The sequence below is a fragment of the Cherax quadricarinatus genome, chromosome 48 (assembly GCF_038502225.1).
Source record: "Cherax quadricarinatus isolate ZL_2023a chromosome 48, ASM3850222v1, whole genome shotgun sequence".
Lineage (NCBI taxonomy): Eukaryota > Metazoa > Arthropoda > Malacostraca > Decapoda > Parastacidae > Cherax > Cherax quadricarinatus.
The window spans coordinates 30,084,752-30,097,632 of record NC_091339.1 but is presented as its reverse complement, the minus strand read 5'-3'; the positions used below and the strand labels follow the sequence as shown (position 1 = coordinate 30,097,632).

At 41.8% G+C, this 12,881-nt stretch overlaps 1 protein-coding gene across 1 annotated transcript in view; it reads right to left on the bottom strand.

The window, feature by feature from the left end:
- Positions 1 to 12,881, bottom strand: part of LOC128701174 (uncharacterized) — a 68,773-nt gene that overhangs the window by 52,599 nt on the left and 3,293 nt on the right. The gene's annotated exons all lie outside the window — the stretch shown is intronic.

The following is a 12,881-nucleotide window of genomic DNA, read 5'->3' as shown; positions in this document are numbered from 1 at the left end:
TACATTACACCAAGAGTGGATGAACAATGTTATACACCAAGTGGTAGTGCACAGTGTTACACTGTATATTACACCAAGTGGTAGTGCACAGTGTTACACTGTATATTACACCAAGTGGTAGTGCACAGTGTTACACTGTATATTACACCAAGTGGTAGTGCACAGTGTTACACTGTATATTACACCAAGTGGTTGTGAACAAAGTTACACTGTATATTACATGAAGTGGTAGTGCACAGTGTTACACTGTATATTACACCAAGTGGTAGTGCACAGTGTTACACTGTATATTACACCAAGTGGTAGTGCACAGTGTTACACTGTATATTACACCAACTGTATATTACACCAAGTGGTAGTGAACAATGTTATACTGTGTATTACACCAAGAGGGATGAACAATGTTATACTATACATTACACCAAGTGGTAGTGAACAATGTTACACTGTACATTACACCAAGAGGGATGAACAATGTTATACTATACATTACACCAAGTGGTAGTGAACAAATCTGCATTGTATATATAATATAATAATTGTTTACATAAATATAAGTGATCATACATCGGTATAACATTGATGACTTGCTTCACCACAGAAAGATACATCAAAATTTACACGTGGAAGATCCTAGAGGAACTGGTGCCAAATGTACACACAGAAATGACTGCCTACGAAAGACCAAGACTGTGTAGGTGGTGCAACATTCCCACAATGACCAGCACAAGACTGTGCAGGTGGTGCAACATCCACACAATGACCAGCACAAAACTGTGTAGGTGGTGCAACATCCACACAATGACCAGCACAAGACAGTGCAGGTGGTGCAACATCCCCACAATGATCAGAACAAGACTGGGTAAGTGGTGCAACATCCGCACAATGACCAGTACAGGACTGGGCAGGTGGTGCAACATCCCCACAATGACTAGTACAGGACTGTGCAGGTGGTGCAACATCTCCACAATGAGCAGCACAAGCCTGTGCAAGTTGTGCAACATTCCCACAATGAACAGCAGGGGCACCACGAGTACACTAAGAGACAACACAAGTGTCAGTGGCCCAAGAATGTTCAACTACCTCCCAGCATACATAAGGGGGGTTTACCCATAGACCCCTGGCTGTCTTGAAGACTCCTGGCTGTCTTCAAGAACCCTGGCTGTCTTCAAGACTCCTGACTGTTTTCCCCTCTGTATCTCAGAAACCCATAGCTGTCTAGTAGACACCTTTGTGAATTCAAGATCACTGGATGTCTTCAATACTCTAGCTGTTTTCAAGACCTATGTCAAGGACTTTAGCTGTCTTCAAGACCCCCAGCTAGCTTCAAGACCTATACTTCTCTTCAAGATCGATTGGCTGTCTTTAAGCCTCCTAGCTGTCTTCAAGACCTATACTTGTTTTCAAGACCGACTGGCTGTCTTCAAGTCTTCTAGCTCTCTCCAAAACCGCGTGCTGTCTTCAAGACTCCTTGCTGTCTTCAAGCCCCCAGGCTGTCTTCTAGACACAAGCTTTCTTTAAGATACCTAGCTGTGTTCAATACCTCTAGCTTCTTCAGTTTCCTAGATGTCTTCAAGACCAGTAGCTGCCTTCAAAAACCCTATCATCACGACCCCAGGCTGTCATCAAAACTCCTGGCTATCCTCAAGATCCTTAGCTGTCTTCAAGCCCCATAGATGTGTTCAAGACCCTTAGCTATCTTCAGGATTCTATCTGTCTTCAAGACCCCTAGTTATTTTCAGGACCTTATCTGTCTTCAAGACCCCTGGCTGTCATAAAGATCCATGGCTGTCTTGAAGACCCACAGCTGTCTTGACAACCCTTAGCTCTCCTCAAGACCCATAGCAGCCTTCAAGACCCCTGTTGTCTTCAAGACCCCTGGCTGTTTTCAAACCCCAGGCTGTCTTCAAGACCTCTACTTCAAAACCCCTACTTCAAAACCCCTACTTCAAAACCCCTACTTCAAAACCCCTACTTCAAAACCCCCACCTCGAAATCCCTGGCTGTCTTCAAGACCTCTGTCTTCAAGATCCATAGCTGTCTTCAAGACAACTGGTTGTCTTCTCGACCTCTGGTTGTCTTCTAGACCCCTGGCTGTCTTTATGACCCCTGGCTGTATTCAAGATTTCTAGTTGTCTTCAAGACCTCTAAGTGTGTTCATGATCCATAGCTGTCTTCAAGACAACTGGCAGTCTTCATGACCTCTGGTTGTCTCCAAGATGCCTAGCTGTTTCAAAGACTCCTGGCTATTTTCAAGATGCCCAGCTGTCTTTAAGACCACTAGCTATCTTTAAGACTCTATTGTTTTCAAGACCCCTCTCTGTCTTCAAGACCACTAGCTGATTCAACACACCTGTTCTCTTCAAGACCGCTGGCTGTCTTCAAATCCCTAGAGAGTCTTCAAGATCTCTGGCTCTCATAAGGATTTTTGTCTCTCTTAAATATTTCTAGCTGACTTCAAGACCCCTTGCAGTAGTCAAGACCACTAGCTGTTTTCAAGACCCATCGTTGTCTTCAAGTCCCCTGTTTTTTTTTCAAGACCCCAAGATGTCTTCAAGACCCATAACTGTCTTCATGACCACTGTTGACTTCAAGACCCCCTGGCTGACTCCAAGATCACTGTTGACTTCAAGACCCCATGACCGTCTTCAAGACCCCCGTAGTCGTCTTCAAAACCTAAGCTGTCTTCAAAACCTCAAGCTGTTTTCAAGACATCTCGCTCTCTTTAAGACCCCTGGCTGTCTTCAAGAACCCCTGGCTGTCTTTGATATCTAACAAATATTAACTCTTATAACAATGTTAACATGAGCAACACTGCTAACCCCAACAATGATGTTAACGCCAACAATAATGTTAACATTACAACAGTCTAAACGCCAACAACTGAGTTAACAACAACAATAAAAGAACCAACAACAATGTTAACACCAACAACAACGTTAGCACCAACAACGATGTTAACACCAACAACAATGTTAACACCAAAAACAATGTTAACACCAACAGCAATGTTAACACCAGCAACAATGTTAATACCAACCACAATGATAAAACCAACAACAATGCTAAAACCAACAGCAATGTTAACACCAGCAACAAAGTTAACATTGCAAAAATTTTAACAGTAACAGCAATGTCAACACCAAGAACAAAGTTCACAGTAACAACAAAGTTAACCCAAACAACAACGTTAACACTTGCAACAATGTTAAAACATTCATCTCTGTTAACATTTCAACAATATTAACATTGACAACAACGTGAAAGCCAACAACAATGTTAACATCAACAACAATGTTATCACAAAAAATGATGTTAACACTAAATAATAAAAAAGGCACAATACCGTGACTGGAACGATACACAACTAACCCGCACATAGGAGAGAAGCTTACGACGACGTTTCGGTCCGACTTGGACCATTTACAAAGTCACACTAACGAGAAGTAGAGCAGGAAAGGTATATATAGGCAGGAAGTGGTAGTGGTAGTGGTAGTAGTAGTAGTTGTTGTAGAAGTAGTGGTGGAGGTGGAAGGAAGTAGTAGTGGGAAAGTAAGGAGCAAGAGCCAGTCAAATAATAAGAAAGAGGAGCACTGCAAGGGAGCTAGGTGCCCACAGAGGGTAAGAGCAAGAACATAAGGGAGAGGGGGGAAATAAAAAATAAATGAAGGAACAAAAACACAAGGCAGAAGAAAGGCAACCCAAAGGAGAAAAAGGAAAGAGGAAAGGGGAAGAGGGAGAAGAAAAAGGAGGAATCAGGTTAGGTCACGAGTGTTCCGAAGTTTGGAGCATTTTACAATGTAGTGGGAGAGGAAGGCATCTACAGAGACGAAGCCAGGACTAAGATTCATACAAGGAAAGTTGTGTATTAGGAAGAATTCAACCAGATGGCAACTGTTAAAGTTGGAAGTAGGGAAGACAGTTTTAGCAGAAGACTAGTCAATAGGATGGCTGTGATCTCTGACGTGACAGAAAAAGGGCATTGTTAGTGTCGGCAAGCCTAACACTACTTTTGTGCTCCCTAAGTCTGTCAGAAAGAGATCGGCCAGTTTCTCCAAAGTATTGAAGAGGACAGTAGGAACAAGAAATAGAGTAGACACCAGGAGCATCAGTAGAGGGAGGGGAGGTATGAAAGAGATTAGTGCAAAGAGTGCTAGTCTGGCGGAAAGTAAGCTTGATGTCTAAGGAACGGAGAGAGTTGTTGACATTAGAAAGACCGGAAATGTAGGGAAGGCAGAGGACAGAAGAGTTCCCAGGAGTAGAGAGTTTGGGAGAGAAGAAATTACGTTTAGCACCTGAGGAGGCAGAGCCAATGAAATGGGAAGGGTAGCCTAGACGGGAAAATGAATTAGGAAGAATGGAAATTTCTGACTGAAGGAACTGAGGATCACATATGCGGAGAGCACGGAGAGATAGGAAGATAAGAACATTTTCTTGACAGAGGAAGCATGATAAGAAAAGTAGTAAATGTACATGCAGTAAACGGAAAAGGCAAAACCTGTACCTTATCCTCCTCTGTGTGGACTCTAATACCTTTTCCCTCCAAGGGAAATATTATTCTCAAACCTTCGGTGTCGCTATGGGCTTTCCTCTTTCTCGTGTCCTTGCTGATCTTTACATGGAATACTTCAAGACTGTTCTTCCTACAATCGATGTGCGACCTTCACTCTGGCTCCGCTATGAGGATGACATCTTTGTTCTGTGGCCTCATGACTCTTGTCTCTTCCAACCTTTTCTTGATGCTCTTAATAATCTTGCCCTTCTATTAAGCTTAAAGTTGAATGGGAATCTAATTCCTTGCTTCTTTCCTTGATGTTCATGTCCACCGCTCAGATACAGGTTTTCCAGTGGTCAGTGGTCAGTCGTCACGTGAGGTCACAGACCCTGAGCTGCTTTGGGGATTAGCGTGGACGGTTACAAAGCATGGCTTGCTTCTGCAGTGTTTTAAAAACTGAGGTTGGAGAGTTGAAGGAGGAGGTCTTGCTTCTCCATGAGGAGATTAGGAGGCTGAAGGTCCACCTCAATGGGTCTGGGAGAGAGTGTGAGGTGGCTGGAGTTGTGGGGAATGAGACTTCTAGCAGTGAGGTGCAGTCTGTCTCTCGCTGTGATGAGGCTGTAGTTGGGGAGGTAGCAACGGCTACCAGCAGTGAAGTGCAGCCCAGCACCTGCTACAAGTGGCGAGTTGTTCACAGTAATGGAAGGCGCATCAGAGTAAGGAAAGTTAAGAGTGAAGATCTGAAGGTAGGAAATCGCTTCTCTGTTCTTCAGGATGAATGTACTTCAGTGGCCAGTGAAGGTAAGGGTACTACTGCCCCTGCTAATGAAGGTAAGCGCATTCTTGTGGTTGGTGACTCTCAGGTAAGATATATTGACCGTGCTTTTTGTAATAGGAATAAGAAGATGAGAGATAGAGTGTGCTTCCCTGGAGCTGGTGTTGGGGACATTGTCAACAGGCTGGATAATATCATGTCAGGTAATGGGAACAAGCCCATTATCTGTCTCAGTGCTGGTGGAAATGATATTGGGAAGGGTAGGAGAGAAGAGCTGCTAGATAAGTACAGGTCAGCTATAGATTTCATTAAGTCTAAGGGAGGGATCCCAATCATATGTAGCATCTTGCCTAGAAGGGGAGTAGGAAATGAATGGTTGTCTAGGGCAATTGGTGTAAATTGCTGGCTAGACAGATACTGCAAGGAACTTGCAATCCCATTCATTGACAACTGGAACAACTTTTATGGCAAACATGATATGTATGCAAGGGATGGGGTACATCTCTCTGGGGCAGGGGTGGTAGCACTTGCAGACTCGATTGAGAAGGCCATTGGTGAAATGCCTATGATTTTAAACTGATGGAAGATAGAGGTATGGGTGTGTGTGGGAAACAAGCAGGTTGCAACACTAGGGTTGGAAACAGTAAATGTATAAAAGGCATTCAGCATGAAGTTATAAATAAAGACAATAGAACAGGTCAGCAAACAAAGGGGGACAGCAGAGGGCAGCAAGGGACTAGCTCCCTTAAGGTTTACTATACTAATAGCAGGAGTGTTAGAAATAAGATAGATGAGCTAAGATTAATTGCAAGTGCAGGAAACATAGATATTATTGCTATAACAGAGACCTGGCTCAATCTGAAAGATAGAGAGATGCCCTCTGAATGTCACATACAAGGCTATAAATTATTCCACACTGACAGGGTCAACAGGAAAGGTGGTGGAGTAGCGATGTATGTCAGAGACAACTTAAATTGTTGTGTTAGACAAGATATTAAATTAGAAGCGTCAGCCACTGAATCTGTTTGGTTACAGCTTCTCGAGGGCCGAGAAAAACTAATTTTGGGTGTGATTTACAGGGCCCCAAATCTTGATAGGGAGTGCAGTAAACTTCTATGGGACGAAATTCGTAAGGCATCTACATACGAAAATGTTGTGCTAATGGGAGATTTCAACTATAGACAGATTGACTGGAGCAATTTGACAGGAAATTTAGAGTCGGGTGACTTTCTTGACACGATCCAGGATTGTTTTTTAAAACAGTTTGTGACAGAGCCAACTAGGGGAAATAACCTCCTTGACTTGGTTCTTGCCAGTAGGGAAACACTAATTAATAATCTTGAGGTTAATGATGAGCTTGGGGAGAGTGATCACAAATCACTCAGTTTTAATATATCATGGAATTCCCCTAATAATGACAATCAAGTCTCCGTCCCTGACTTTCGCTTGGCTGATTTCATAGGACTGAAAAATTACTTAGGTGGGCTGAACTGGAATGACCTGACTAAGGGTCAGGTAGGTGGTGATGGTTGCCGATATGAAGCTTTCCAGGGCATAGTTCTAGCTGCTCAGTCAAATTATGTTCCAAATAGGGAAATCAGATCAAACAAAAATGATCCTAAATGGATGAACAATAGATTAAAATATCTGATTGGTCAAAAGAGAGGCATATATAGGCAAATCATAAGAGGAGAGGGGCAATTAAGAAATCGATATATTCAGTTAAAGAGAGAAATAAAAAAGGGAATTAGAAAAGCAAAAAGAGATTATGAGGTTAAAGTTGCAAAAGAATCGAAGACTAACCCAAAAGGATTCTTTCAGGTATACAGAAGTAAGAACAGGGACAAGATAGGCCCACTCAAAAGTTCCTCGGGTCAGCTCACTGACAGTGATAAGGAAATGTGTAGAATTTTTAACACATACTTCCTCTCAGTTTTTACGCAGGAGGATACCAGCGATATTCCAGTAATGATAAATTATGTAGAACAGGACGATAATAAACTGTGCACTATTAGGGTCACAAGTGACATGGTCCTTAGGCAAATAGATAAATTAAAACCTAACAAATCCCCAGGCCCTGATGAACTGTATGCAAGGGTTCTAAAGGAATGTAAAGAGGAGCTTAGCACACCTTTGGCTAATCTTTTCAACATATCACTACAAACTGGCATGGTGCCAGATAAGTGGAAAATGGCAAATGTGATACCTATTTTCAAAACAGGTGACAGGTCCTTAGCTTCGAACTATAGACCAATAAGCCTAACCTCCATAGTGGGAAAATTTATGGAATCAATAATTGCCGAGGCAGTTCGTAGCCATCTTGAAAAGCATAAATTAATCAACGAATCTCAGCATGGTTTTACAAAGGGGCGTTCCTGCCTTACGAATTTATTAACTTTTTTCACTAAGGTATTTGAGGAGGTAGATCATGGTAATGAATATGATATTGTGTATATGGACTTCAGTAAGGCTTTTGACAGGGTCCCACATCAGAGACTATTGAGGAAAATTAAAGCACATGGAATAGGAGGAGAAATTTTTTCCTGGATAGAGGCATGGTTGACAAATAGGCAGCAGAGAGTTTGCATAAATGGGGAGAAATCAGAGTGGGGAAGCGTCACGAGCGGTGTTCCACAGGGGTCAGTGTTGGGCCCCCTGCTGTTCACAATCTACATAAACGACATAGATGAGGGCATAAAGAGCGACATCGGCAAGTTTGCCGATGACACCAAAATAGGCCGTCGAATTCATTCTGACGAGGACATTCGAGCACTCCAGGAGGATTTGAATAGACTGATGCAGTGGTCGGAGAAGTGGCAGATGCAGTTTAATATAGACAAATGCAAAGTTCTAAATGTTGGACAGGACAATAACCATGCCACATATAAACTAAATAATGTAGATCTTAATATTACGGATTGCGAAAAAGATTTAGGAGTTCTGGTTAGCAGTAATCTGAAACCAAGACAACAGTGCATAAGTGTTCGCAATAAAGCTAATAGAATCCTTGGCTTCATATCAAGAAGCATAAATAATAGGAGTCCTCAGGTTGTTCTTCAACTCTATACATCCTTGGTTAGGCCTCATTTAGATTATGCTGCACAGTTTTGGTCACCGTATTACAGAATGGATATAAATTCTCTGGAAAATGTACAAAGGAGGATGACAAAGATGATCCCATGTATCAGAAACCTTCCCTATGAGGATAGACTAAGGGCCCTGAAACTGCACTCTCTAGAAAGACGTAGAATTAGGGGGGATATGATTGAGGTGTATAAATGGAAGACAGGAATAAATAAAGGGGATGTAAATAGTGTGCTGAAAATATCTAGCCTAGACAGGACTCGCAGCAATGGTTTTAAGTTGGAAAAATTCAGATTCAGGAAGGATATAGGAAAGTACTGGTTTGGTAATAGAGTTGTGGATGAGTGGAACAAACTCCCAAGTACCGTTATAGAGGCCAGAACGTTGTGTAGCTTTAAAAATGGGTTGGATAAATACATGAGTAGATGTGGGTGGGTGTGACTTAGACCTGATAGCTTGTGCTAACAGGTCGGTTGCCGTGTTCCTCCCTTAAGTCAATGTGACCTGACCTGACTAGGTTGGGTGCATTGGCTTAAGCCGGTAGGAGACTTGGACCTGCCTCGCATGGGCCAGTAGGCCTTCTGCAGTGTTCCTTCGTTCTTATGTTCTTATGTTCTTATGTTTACCGCAGGCCTATGCACGGTGGCATGTACATTCACTACTTTTCTTATCATGCTTCCCCTGTCAAGAAAAGTGATCTTATCTTCCAATCTCTCCATGCTCTCCGCATTTGTAATCCTCAGTTCCTTCATTCAGAAATTTCCACTCTTCATAATTCATTTTCCCGTCTTGGCTACCCTTCCCGTTTCATAGACTTTGATAAACATAATTTCTTCTATCCCAAACTCTCTACTCCTGGAAACTCTTCTGTCCTCTGCCTTCCCTACATTTTCGGTCTTTCTAATCTTAACAGGTCTCTCCGTTCCTTAGACGTCAAGCTTACTTTCCGCCAGACTAACACTCTTCGCACTAATCTCGTTCATACCTCCCCTCACTCTACTGATGTTCCTGGTGTCTACTCTATTTGTTGTTCCTACTGGCCGATCTCTTTCTGACAGACTTAGGGAGCACAAAAGTAGTGTTAGGCTTGCCGACACTAACAATGCTCTTTTCGGCACAGAATTTAATGCCTCTCCCCAGTGGCAGCATGCAGCAATAAGGCTGCTCCTATATCTTGCCGTCCCCTGGGCCTATCCGAACTCCAGTGATGGCCAAATTGCAAGTACTATTGCAACAAAATGCAAGGAACCTATAGTAACATGAAAACTGACTTTGACGACAACGAAATGGACTAAATATGACAAAAGAGGGACCGGCATTCAAGTACCAGACCTGCTGCCAGACGTGAACCAGACATCAGACGTTTTCCACTACAATGAAATAACTGACCTCCATATCAACTGTACCAGTGTTCAACGGGTAGACAACAGGGCAGAAAACCTAACAACAAAACTCCAAGGAAATGACAGGTCTGTAGGATTTTTTTCCCCTCAGTGCCAAACGAGGGAAAGAACTGAGCATTTAAACATGGCTAACCGGCATCCAAACACCAACTACTGCCAGACGTACAACTAGTGAGGTGAAGTTCTCATCTATACTGAGTTCATCTGTACTGACAGTAGCATCATATCTGCACCACCATCATATCTGTACCAGTGTTAACGAGAGAGAAACACAGGAGACATCGTCAAACCTACAATACAAAACTCCAAGGAAACTATCATAAAGGACGGTTATCCCTCAGTGCCAGTCGTGGGAAAGAAGTGAATAGTTAAACAGCCAAGGTTAATGTTTTAGTAGCTGACCTATTTTCAGCTGACCAGTGTACAGTGAGAGAATATAGGAGAAAACGCCAAATCTACCTATAAAACTCAAGAAAAGTCAAGTTGTAGGTGGTGTTCACTTAACTCAGTGCTTTTAAAAATGGCTGAGTCAGCAGACCAGGTCAGGAGTCAACAACACGATACAACCCCCGATAAATAAATAGAATTGAGGGGGATTTGGACGAATAAAACCATTTTAAGATTCATCCTGGGCCTGGGTCCAAGAGAGCATGTAGGCCAGAATGAATTACAGCAGTTTGATATGCTGAATGTTGAAGACAGAGTAAAACAACTGAAGCTAAATCATGTTTATAAAATTGCTCACAGTGTCAAGAATATCTTGCTGCCAATTTTATCAAGGTTGGGAACCAAAGCAATCATTGTACTAGGGGGAGAGAGCACAACTTTGTAGTACCCACAGTCAGTGGCCAGGCTTCAAACACCTTTTATTGTACAGCAATAAAGGAATGGAACAGACTAGTCTTTTTAGTATGATAATAAGACGTTATCTTCATTATAGAATAATAAGAAAATATTATAACCTTTATATTATAATAATAAGGTAAAAAGACCCCAATGGAAATAAGTCACTCTGTCTGACTTTTTTGGGTTATCCTAGATTCTCTACACATATGCTGCTATGTATGATAATCTATGTAACTGTATTTGTGTATACCTGAATAAACTTACTTATTCTGTCACGTCAGAAATCACAGCCATCCTATTGACTAGTCTTCTGCTAAAACTGTCTTCCCTACTTCCAACTTTAACAGTTGCCATCTGGTTGAATTCTTCCTAATAAACAACTTTTCTTGTATGAACCTTAGCCCTGGCTTCGTCTCTGTAGATGCCTTCCTCTCCCACTACATTGTAAAATGCTCCAAACTTCGGAACACTCGTGACCTAACCTGATTCCTCCTTTTTCTTCTTCTCCCTCTTCCTCTTTCCTTTTTCCTCTGGGTTGCCTTTCTTCTGCCTTGTGTTTTTGTTCCTTCATTTATTTTTCATTCCCCCCCCTCTCCCTCTGTGTTCTTGCTCTTACCCTCTGTGGGCACCTAGCTCTCTCCTCTTTCTTAGTATTTGACTGGTTCCTTCTTCTTACTTCCCCACTACTACTTCCTTCCACCTCCACCACTACTTCTACAACAACTACTACTACTACCACTACCACTTCCTGCCTATATATACCCGTTCTGCTCTACTTCTCGTTAGTGTGACTTTGTAAATGGTCCAAGTCGGACCGAAACGTCGTCGTAATCTCCTCTCTTCTATTTGCGGGTTATTTGTGTGATGTTAACACTAACAACGATGTTAACACCTGCAACAATGTTACCACCGACAACGACGTTAACATTACAACAATGTTAACAACAACAATGTTATCAACAACAACAACATTGTTAACAATAATGTTAACAGCACCAACAATGTAACACCATTAACAATGTTTACATTACAACAATATTAACAGCAAAAACAATGTCAGCACCAACAACAAAAATGTTAATAACAACAATGTCAACACAAACAACAATGTGAAGACCTTCAACATTGTTAACAGTACAACAATGTTAACACCAACACCAATGGAAACAACAAGAATGTTAACACCAACAACGATGTTAATACCAACAACGTTGTTAACAGAAACAAAAACAATGTTAACAACAACAACAATGTTAACAACAAAAAAATGCTAACACCAACGATGTTGACAACGAAGACAATGTTAACTCCATCCACGATATTAACACCAGCAACAATGCTAACAGCAACAATATTGTCAATAATACTGTTAACATTACAACAATACTAACACTGGAGTTTATCTGGAGAGAGTTCCGGGGGTCAACGCCCCCGCGGCCCGGTCTGTGACCAGGCCTCCTTAGGTCAGTGTCCCAGGATGCGACCCACACCAGTCGACTAACACCCAGGTACCCATTTTACTGATGGGGAACATAGACAACAGGTGGAAAGAAACACGTCCAATGTTTCTACTCTGGCTGGGAATCGAACCCAGGCCCTCACCGTGTGAAGCGAGAGCGTTAACCACCAGGCCACCAGAGCCCCTAACAACACTAACAACAATGTTAACACCAACAATGTTTACACCAACGACACTGTTAACAATAGCAACAATGTTAACCCCAACAGCAATGTTAACATTACAACATTAACAAGAACAACAACAATGCTAACACCAACCACGATGTTAACACCAGTAACAATGTTAACACCAACAACGGTGTTAGCATTACAGGAATGTCAACACCATGAACAATGTTAACACCTGCAACAATGTTAACACCTTCAACATTGTTAACATTTCAACAATCTTTACACTAAGAACAATGTTAACACAAACAACAATGTTAAAACCAGCAACAGTGGAAACAACAACAACAGTGTTAACACCAACAGCGATGTTAACACCAACAACGATGTTAACAACAAAATGTTAATAACAACAATGTTAACACTAGCAACGATGTTAACACCAGCAACAATGCTAACACCTACAACGATGTTAATATACAACAATGTTATCAACAACAACGATGTTAACATTAAACAATATTTACAACAACAATGTTAACATTACAGCAATATTATTAACAACATACATACTAACACCAACAACAATAATGTTAACACCAACAACGATGTTAACATCAGCAACAATGTTAACAAGAGCAATGTTAAC